The following is a 10,963-nucleotide window of genomic DNA, read 5'->3' as shown; positions in this document are numbered from 1 at the left end:
TTGTCACAAGTTAGTGGAATATGAGACTTTGTATGAAAAAAATAAATAAATAAATAAATCATCATTTTCCACTAACTTGTGACAAAAAATAAAAAATTCTAGGAACTCGCCATGCCCCTCACGGAATACCTTGGGGTGTCTTCTTTCCAAAATGGGGTCACTTGTGGGGTAGTTATACTGCCCTGGCATTTTCCAGGGGCCCTAATGTGTGGTAAGTAGGTAAATGACCTGTGAAATCCTAAAGGTGCTCTTTGGAATGTGGGCCCCTTTGCCCACCTAGGCTGCAAAAAAGTGTCACACATGTGGTATCGCCGTATTCAGGAGAAGTTGGGCAATGTGTTTTGGGGTGTCTTTTTACATATACCCATGCTGGGTGAAAGAAATATCTCGGCAAAAGACAACTTTTCCCATTTTTTTATACAAAGTTGGCATTTGACCAAGATATTTATCTCACCCAGCATGGGTATATGTAAAATGACACCCCAAAACACATTCCCCAACTTCTCCTGAGTACGGCGATACCACATGTGTGACACTTTTTTGCAGCCTAGATGCGCAAAGGGGCCCACATTCATTTTATGAGGGCATTTTTAGACATTTGGATCCCAGACTTCTTCTCACGCTTTAGGACCCCTAGAATGCCAGGGCAGTATAAATACCCCACATGTGACCCCATTTTGGAAAGAAGACACCCCAAGGTATTCAATGAGGGGCATGGCGAGTTCATAGAATTTTTTTTTTTTGGCACAAGTTAGCAGAAATTGTTTTTTTTTTTTTTTTCTCACAAAGTCTCCCTTTCCGCTAACTTGGGACAAAAATTTCAATCTTTCATGGACTCAATATGCCCCTCACGGAATACCTTGGGGTGTCTTCTTTCCGAAATGGGGTCACATGTGGGGTATTTATACTGCCCTGGCATTCTAGGGGCCCCTAAAGCGTGAGAAGAAGTCTGGAATATAAATGTCTAAAAAATTTTACGCATTTGGATTCCGTGAGGGGTATGGGGAGTTTATGTGAGATTTTATTTTTTGACACAAGTTAGTGGAATATGAGACTTTGTAAGAAAAAAAAAAAAAAATTCCGCTAACTTGGGCCAAAAAAATGTCTGAATGGAGCCTTACAGGGGGGTGATCAATGACAGGGGGGTGATCAATGACAGGGGGGTGATCAGAGAGTCAATATGGGGTGATCACCCCCCTGTAAGGCTCCATTCAGATGTCCGTATGTGTTTTGCGGATCCGATCCATGTATCCGTGGATCCGTAAAAATCATACGGACATCTGAATGCAGCATGACAGGGGGGGGGGGGGGTGATCAATGACAGGGGGGGTGATCAATGACAGGAGGGTGATCAGGGAGTCTATATGGGGTGATCACCCCCCCTGGAAGGCTCCAGGGAGACGCCTGTATGTGTTTTGCGGATCCGATCCATCTATCAGTGGATCCGTAAAAATCATGCGGACATCTGAATGGAGCTTTACAGGGGTGTGATCAATGACAGGGGGGTAATCAATGACAGGGGGGTGATCAGGGAGTCTATGTGGGGTGATAACCACAGTCATTGATCACGCCCCTGTAAGGCTTCATTCAGACGTCCGTATGCGTTTTGCGGATCCGATCCATCTATCAGTGGATCCGTAAAAATCATGCGGACATCTGAATGGAGCTTTACAGGGGGTTGATCAATGACAGGGGGGTGATCAGGGAGTCTATATGGGGTGATAACCACAGTCATTGATCACGCCCCTGTAAGGCTTCATTCAGACGTCCGTATGCGTTTTGCGGATCCGATCCATTTATCAGTGGATCCGTAAAAATCATGCGGACATCTGAATGGAGCTTTACAGGGGGTTGATCAATGACAGGGGTGTAATCAATGACAGGGGGGGTGATCAATGACAGGGGGGTGATCAGGGAGTCTATATGGGGTGATAACCACAGTCATTGATCACGCCCCTGTAAGGCTTCATTCAGACGCCCGTATGCATTTTGCGGATCCGATCCATCTATCAGTGGATCCGTAAAAATCATGCGGACATCTGAATGGAGCTTTACAGGGGGTTGATCAATGACAGGGGTGTAATCAATGACAGGGGGGTGATCAGGGAGTCTATATGGGGTGATAACCACAGTCATTGATCACGCCCCTGTAAGGCTTCATTCAGACGCCCGTATGCGTTTTGCGGATCCGATCCATCTATCAGTGGATCCGTAAAAATCATGCGGACATCTGAATGGAGCTTTACAGGGGGTTGATCAATGACAGGGGTGTAATCAATGACAGGGGGGTGATCAGGGAGTCTATATGGGGTGATAACCACAGTCATTGATCACGCCCCTGTAAGGCTTCATTCAGACGCCCGTATGCGTTTTGCGGATCCGATCCATCTATCAGTGGATCCGTAAAAATCATGCGGACATCTGAATGGAGCTTTACAGGGGGTTGATCAATGACAGGGGTGTAATCAATGACAGGGGGGTGATCAGGGAGTCTATATGGGGTGATAACCACAGTCATTGATCACGCCCCTGTAAGGCTTCATTCAGAAGCCCGTATGCGTTTTGCGGATCCGATCCATCTATCAGTGGATCCGTAAAAATCATGCGGACATCTGAATGGAGCTTTACAGGGGGTTGATCAATGACAGGGGTGTAATCAATGACAGGGGGGTGATCAGGGAGTCTATATGGGGTGATAACCACAGTCATTGATCACGCCCCTGTAAGGCTTCATTCAGACGTCCGTATGCGTTTTGCGGATCCGATCCATCTATCAGTGGATCCGTAAAAATCATGCGGACATCTGAATGGAGCTTTACAGGGGGTTGATCAATGACAGGGGGGTAATCAATGACAGGGGGGTGATCAGGGAGTCTATATGGGGTGATCAGGGGTGATCAAGGGTGAATAAGGGGTTAATAAGTGACAGGGGGGGGGGTGTAGTGTAGTGGTGCTTAGTGCAACATATTTACTGAGCTACCTGTGTCCTCTGGTGGTCGATCCAAACAAAGGGGACCACCAGAGGACCAGGTAGCAGGTATATTAGACGCTGTTATCAAAACAGCGTCTAATATACCTGTTAGGGGTTAAAAAAAACACATCTCCAGCCTGCCAGCGAACGATCGCCGCTGGCAGGCTGGAGATCCACTCTCTTACCTTCCGTTCCTGTGAACGCGCGCGCCTGTGTGCGCGCGTTCACAGGAAATCTCGCGTCTCGCGAGAGGACGCGCCGGCGCGTCCACCCAGAAGAGCAGGGCCGCCGCAAAGACGCAATCCTGCGTACGGCGGTCCTGAGGAGGTTAAAGGGGTTCTCCGGGAATTAAGAAAATTAAAATACTTAAATATTACTTTATTATAAATATATTCCCAAATACCTTTCATTAGTTATAATGGCTCGTTTTGTCTGGGGAGCAATCATTAGGAGAGAAAAAAAATTGCCGCCGTCCTATTAGTACACAAAAACCTGTCCTTATCACACAGCAGGACAAGTCACTTCACAGCACTGGGCTAAAGAGCTGCCTCGTCCTCCTCTCCTACTTGTCAGGGATTATGATCCTGAATACAGCTGATAAGATTTTCAGATGAATCTCTATGGAGTTCATGAGGAGACATGGTGTACAGAGAGAGGACAGACAGGACAGACTGTGGTAATGTGGGGCTGTGGTTATGGAGACTGCATACAAGGTATTTGGGAAGATATTTATAATAAAGTAATATTTAAGTATTTTTTTTAATTCCTGGAGAACCCTTTTAAGATTCGAAATAGGGACATGGCTATGTGCATGAGGCCTCATAATGAGAAGCAGGGACCAGGACCTAACAGTGCATTAGTGGCCTATTACAAGAAGATCAAGCTGATCACACACATCAGATAACAGTCACTCTTTAGGCTGATATTTATACCTAAATCACAGAAAAAAATGCACCAAACGGATATACCACTGACTATACTAGCTAGTCATACAAGCAGATATTAAAAGCTGAGACTTTTGCCAATATATTCCTGTCAGGAACACATCGGAGCCCATCATGCACCACGTCACGGTCTCTCAGCATGGCAAGGGTCCTACCACTACGCTAACTATGGTGTGAACACGGTCTGAAGGTGATGAAATCCAGCTCACAGCCAAGCTTCCACACAATCGCCTAGCAGGACAACTAATGCAATGTGAACAAAGCAAGACTGTAAGCCTCACCCATATCAGACCGTGTGATGGAGGTTACCAGGTGCAAAAGAATGTTCAAATGCCAGGTAAAGGCACATTCAATACATATAAAACAAAATCACTGAAATATAGTGGCAAATATGGACAATATAGTTGTCCTGCTATGCGGTTGTGTGGAAGCTTGGCTGTGAGCTGGATTACATCGCCTTCAGACCGTGTTCACACCATAGTTAGCGTAGTGGTAGGACCCCTTGCCATGCTGAGAGACCATGACGTGGTGCATGATGGGCTCCGATGTGTTCCTGACAGGAATATATTGGCAAAAGTCTCAGCTTTTAATATCTGTTTGTATGACCAGCCAGTATAGTCAGTGGTATATACGTTTGGTGCATTTTTTTCTGTGATTTATATGATTATATTTTCATCCGCACAATGCTCCATTTTGTGTAGGATGCCTTTGTGGTGCATGTGGACCGCGCCGGCATCCTCCATTGTACGCATTTTTTGCTGGGGATGGTCGTTTAACTAGGACTTCTATTATGTGGTAGAAATTATATATTTTTTTGGGTAGAAATGTTATTATTTTTTGGGAGCGCATAGAAATGATTGCGGAATTTACATAATTTTTGTTTTCCTGTAGAAATCTAGAAAAGGGCATCTTTTGAGTGAAGGCATGATGAATACCCCCGTGTGCGAATGGTTTGCATGCAGTAAGATAAGTGACTTACTAATGGAGTGTCTACCCGAGATGCTTCTATAAGCCAGTCTCCTACTTGTGAGACATCCTGCACGCGCTTATCTCCTCTCTCCACCTCCACCTGTAGTAGGGCATAACACACATCACATGTCCCCTACAGCATTCTCTCCTTCCTCCTTCTGTCTCAAGAGGTATCATGTTTCACACGCTAGGCAGCAGAGGTAGACACAGAGTCATTTCTGCACTGCATTACACTTTGTACCAGAGGGACATGCAGGCAGCTGTAAATAGAGGCAACGTCTATGAGTATGGAGAGGAATCATGGGAACTGTAGTCCTTCACATTGGTCATCCCAACAATAGCAAGCCCTGGTGGTATCAAAACAAAGGTGATATACCGAGCTGTACAATGAAGTTATAAACAGCTATGCTGGCATCATCTGGTGTGCAGTCAGACATGCATAGGTCATTTGCTATATTTGTAAAAAGTTATGAAAGATTTTAAAAATTTTAGCAATGTATTGGATTGTTAATAGAAAATATTTTCAAAGTTACTTAAAATGTTACTTACATTATATCTGTGAAACGTTGTTAATTTTTCAAATGTAGGATTTTACTGTAACAATAAAGATCTGAAAACATAGCCACATCATTTACACTGAATGCACAAGAATCCTAAAACAGCACAGCAGCTGCTATGGAGCTCAAATAACTAAGGGGGCCATCTGCACTCAGAGGTATGTGCAGTTAGTGATTGTTTTAAAAAGCGAATTCAAAAGATTTGAGAATGAATAAGCAGGCTAAGTGAATAAATATATTTACTTACTAAGTGTGATTAAATATAAGATAACACAGACAAATCACATACAGAACAATAAAAAGTAAATACATCACTAGCCTAAATATGCAATATTATGGGGTGAGACTCCATCGATCATGCTATAACACATGGCTATGTACCACGTTGTAACACATGACCGACACCCCAGGGTGTACAAAAGTGAGGGCAAATCAATACTTACATCCTACCTAGGATGAAGTTCTAGGTGGGGTCCCCTGAATGTATGTGGGTCACAGAGTTTAAACCTTTTAGCTCCTCCTCCAGTGTGCAGCATGCATGTCTCTGAGATCAGCACAATGGGGGATGGGTACTACATTACAAGGCACATCATTACACAGAATGGTAATAATAAAAGGGATCAGAATTAAAGGGAGAGAACCAATCAGTACTGAAAAAATACCCTTACGATACAATGATGTATATGGACAATGGAAGAGCGCATTACTTTTTGCATTATTTCTGTTCAATGGCATCACTGATTTATTTCTTTACACCACCATGCGTGATATCACTGTGAGCCTTACTGCTGTACTGTGACATCACTGTGAACATTATTCCTGTGCTGTAACTTCACCATGTATGTTATCCCACCATTAAGACATCACTGTGTGAAGGGGAGGGCTGGCAGTCTTAGTCCTGGGGGGCAAATCCAGTCAAGTGGCCAATTTTTAGCCCCGCCCATTATTTAAAGCCCCTCCTACATATAATAGGCAACTCCCAACAAACACTGTACAGCTGAAATTCTATAGTTGCGGCCTGTCTACACATCGTACGGAGAGGGGAGGGTCTGTCCTGGCTTCACATTATGCAATAAACAGCAGGCTATAGCCAGGAAGCTCCTCCGCTCTCCTCCCTCCCCAGATCCTGCTCAAGGCCTGTGGTTCCCCCCACCATCAGCCACCCGCGCGTGGCCTGCTGCCCCCTTTCGCCGTCCTCACCCAGCTCTGAATCCTCTTTCTGCAAATGGCAGGGGGGGGGGGGGGGGGGAAGTGCCGGAGCATCTCCTCTCCTACATAGCGCCCCATACCTCTTACATCCAGTGATGTCACCTTTGTTGTAGACGTTCTCTTTCTTTATCTTCTCCATTCAGACCAGACCGCCATGATGATTTTTCAGCCATCTCTCGTCTCTGCAGAGATTGACAAACAGACATTAGTTTCCCACATTTCCATCATCTTCACATCTTCTGAACACCCTTTCCTGCCACCCCCAATACTGTGCCCGCTGTGCCCCCAATACTATACTGCAGAAACAGTCCCCCTGGAAATACTACTACCTCACAGATAGTGCCCCCAATACTGTGCCCGCTGTGCCCCCAATACTATACTGCAGAAACAGTCCCCCTGGAAATACTACTACCTCACAGATAGTGCCCCCAATACTGTGCCCGCTGTGCCCCCAATACTATACTGCAGAAACAGTCCCCCTGGAAATACTACTACCACACAGATAGTGCCCCCTTAAACAGTTATTGGCACACAGTGCTCTAAAAAATAACTGCGCCCAGACACTAATAGTATAAAGATAATGTCCCCCAAAAATAATTGTGCTAAGCTGATACTGTGCCAGGGTGCCCCCAAAGTAACAGTGCTCCCCAAAATCCCACCAATAGAAATAATTCTCTGCCAGAGCACACTTAGTAGTAATAATGCCCCTATAGTGCCCATACTAGTAATCATGTTCCTCATAGCCCCCCAGTAGTAGTAAAGCTCCCCATAATACCCCCTAGTAGTAATAATTCTCCCTATAATATGTCAGTACATGAAATACCCCCGCTTAGTGCCCGCAGTTTAGCTAATGTCCCCATAATGTATGCCAGTATAAAATACCCCTATATGGTGCCCCAGTAAATGCCCTCATCGTGCTCCTCTCCCCCTTCCCCATAGTGTCCCCCATAATATGCCAGTAAAAACATGCCCCTTCTTAGTGCCCCCAGCAGATACTTCTATAGTGCTCCTCTCCCCCATAATGTGCCAGTAAAAAATGCCACTTCTTAGTGCCACCAGATACCCCAATAGTGCTCTACTACCCCATAGTGCCCCCAAATAATGCCCCATAGTGCCGCTCTCCCCTGTAGTGCCTCCCATAATGTGCCAGTAAAAAAATGCCCCCTTAGTGCCACCAGATGCCATAGTGCCTCCATAATGTGCCAATAAAAAAAAGGCCCCTTTAGAGCCCCCACTTCCCCATTGTGCCCCCAAATAATGCCCCCATAGTGCCAACAGATGCACCATAGTTCCGCTCTCCCCTATAGTGTGCCAATAAAAAAATAAAACCCTTAGAGCCCCCAGATGCCCACATAGTGCTCCTCTCCCCCATGGTGCCCCCCCATAATGTGCCAGTAAGAAATGCCCCCATAGTGCCTCTGCCAAAATGGGCAAGAAATAAATGCCTCCAGAGTGCCACCCAAAAAAAAATGGGGCTGTAAGAAATGCCAGATGCCCTCATAGTGCCAGCTCCTCCCGCAAAGAAAAAAAACAAAACACTAATACTTACCTCCATCAGCAGCGATGCGATGCAGGCCTCTTCCGGCCTGTGTCCCTGCTGTGTGCTGCCCGGCTCATGCGGCGCGATGATAATGATGTCATCGCGCCGCCTGAGCCGGCCACTGATAGGCTGCAGCCATTAGTGCCTGTGGCCTATCAGAAGAACACGGAAGGGACACGCCTCTCCCTCCCCTGCCGCACTGCAGCACAGCCATCTGTATCGCTGGTGGTGGTAGTAGTGTAACGGACCGTTTCAGCAGACAAGGGGTTCAAATCCGTTTAGGCGATAAGCCCCTTTCTGAGAGACAGGCACAGCTACTGCAGGATACACCAAACTCCCGAACTGGATACAAAGTAGCACTCCAAACTGGAACCTCACGAATAGCTGCTAGCAGACGAACAGGGATCAGCTTACACTTCTGGCAATCGGTCCTCTAACAGCATACAGCGAATCCCCCCAATAATGTGTCCCTGCTGTGTGCTGCCCGGCTCATGCGGCGCGATGATAATGATGTCATCGCGCCGCCTGAGCCGGCCACTGATAGGCTGCAGCCATTAGTGCCTGTGGCCTATCAGAAGAACACGGAAGGGACACGCCTCTCCCTCCCCTGCCGCACTGCAGCACAGCCATCTGTATCGCTGTCCTGAGATCGGCGATACAAATGAATATGGAGATGAGCGCTTCCACAATGCAAGCGCTCATCTCCTACTGCCCCCCCACCGCCGCTGGCAACTAGAACCAGGGCAGAGCCGCCTGTGGTGATTGGCGGTGCGGCCCTGAGGAATAAAAATAAATATATTTTTTTTTTTGTTAAAGACGTTGCCCCCCAGGCCGTTTTTAACATGCTTTAGGGCGGCCTGGGGGGCAATTGCCTCCCTGCCCTCGTCCCAGCCCGCCCCTGACTGTGTTCATTATCCATTTGCATTAGGAAAACAAACGTAACCATATATGCTTGGCATATTCATGCTACCGACAGAGGTGTACCTAGACATTCCTGCACCTGGGGCAAGGATTCAGCATCCCTCCCTTCCCCCGCACACTTTCCACTTAAATTTGCATACGGAGGAAAAAGTTTAGCGGTGCGTGTAGCGCTTGGCGGGAATTTTATTTTTTTACACTAAGCCACTCCTCTAAGTCCACCCAATGCATAAGTATACTCACCCAGTCCCAAATAATAAAATCTATCATAGGGTATACAGCAGTACCAATACACCTTGCAATAAATGAAAGAACCAACTGGTCCTACCTCACCCTTGGTGTCGCTGGCGTATCGGCGTGATGTCCGCTATTACCGAAGGTGGTCATGGTGGTGATGGGCCTCTATTTTAAGTTTTGATATGGGGCCCTATAGGTCCTTGTTACACCCCTGCTTCATCTGCTTCAGGTTTGTATGGGAAGGCAACCAAAACCTTGACGTTATATATAACTTTGCGAAATGATGACTCAGGTATCATCTCAAAACCTCCTAAAGTAAGTAAATGGCATCTCGTATAGATCAAACCAGAGGTGAAACTTCTAGTTTAGAAGTCTGGTGGCCATGAAGCCTGCATGCAGTCATGAACACCTTTGGGGGCAATCCACTAGATGGCAGTGCAGAGCAGGTCCATGAGTTTCTTGCACGGTTGCGCTCTTCCATACTTCCCAGTAATAACCAGCTGCTCCTATAAATACTTGTCAGCCTTGGTATTGCTGACTTTGCTCTTCAGCCCTGCAAATGTCTAAAACTATTTAGTCCCATTGACTGATTCTCTCTCTGAGCAATGACCCCAGCGCTGCTGCTGATACAAGCCTGACAACCCTTATAAGGGCCAATAATGATCCGACATACACCTAACATCACACGATATCACATGCTAGGGCCACATATACTCCCTTGTGGCTCCTTGGAGAAGGTCTCCTTTGCCTCATTGCACTATGGGGTGACCACGGACATTAGAGATTTGTTGCCGAATCCCTGGGCCGGACTGGCCTACCGGGATACCATGAAAATTCCCATTAGGCCGGTAGCCCTAACTGGCGCACGGCTGGCCGCAGGTGACAGCAAGGTGTAGGCCGGTGTAGCTACTAGCTGACTGCCGCATGGCCGGCCATGCTGATCACAGAGAGCAGGTCAGGGCAGCACAGGACCGCACAGTGCGCTGTATGACGTGATGTCACCCGTCATCAGAGCTCCTGTGTGAGTGGCACATCCAACGGCGCGTACCTTTAGTTCAGGCGGGAGCGGCTGCAGAGAACGGGTGCCATTCTGTTCAATGCTCACTGGCACTGCCTGCCAGCCACGATTCCACGCTGCTGGTCCAGGCCGTCCAGTGCTTGAAGAGCCAGCAGGATCAGCACAGGTTAGCACAGATCCCACTGCCCCAGGTACTTACAGGAGGACTATATATCTGAGTATAAATTAAATATGTACTAAGTTGGAATAACCTAGGCATCATCTGGATATCATTATAAATGTACAGCTAACAGCTGGTATAAATTATAAATCTTTAATGGACCATGCTGGTATAACCTGGGTACCTTCTGTATATAATGATAAATGTACAGCTGGTATAACCTGGGTACCTTCTGTATATAATGATAAATGTACAGTTGGTATAACCTGGGCATCTCCTGTATATAATTATATATGTACAGCTGGTATAAGTTATACATCTTCCTGTATATAGTGATATGGAGCATGCTGGTATAACCTGGGCATCTCCTGTATATAATTATATATGTAGAGCGGGTATAAGTTATACATTGTATACAAGAAGATGTATGACTTATACCA

Source organism: Bufo bufo, chromosome 10, assembly GCF_905171765.1.
Source record: "Bufo bufo chromosome 10, aBufBuf1.1, whole genome shotgun sequence".
Lineage (NCBI taxonomy): Eukaryota > Metazoa > Chordata > Amphibia > Anura > Bufonidae > Bufo > Bufo bufo.
Note: the sequence above shows the minus strand (reverse complement) of the source record.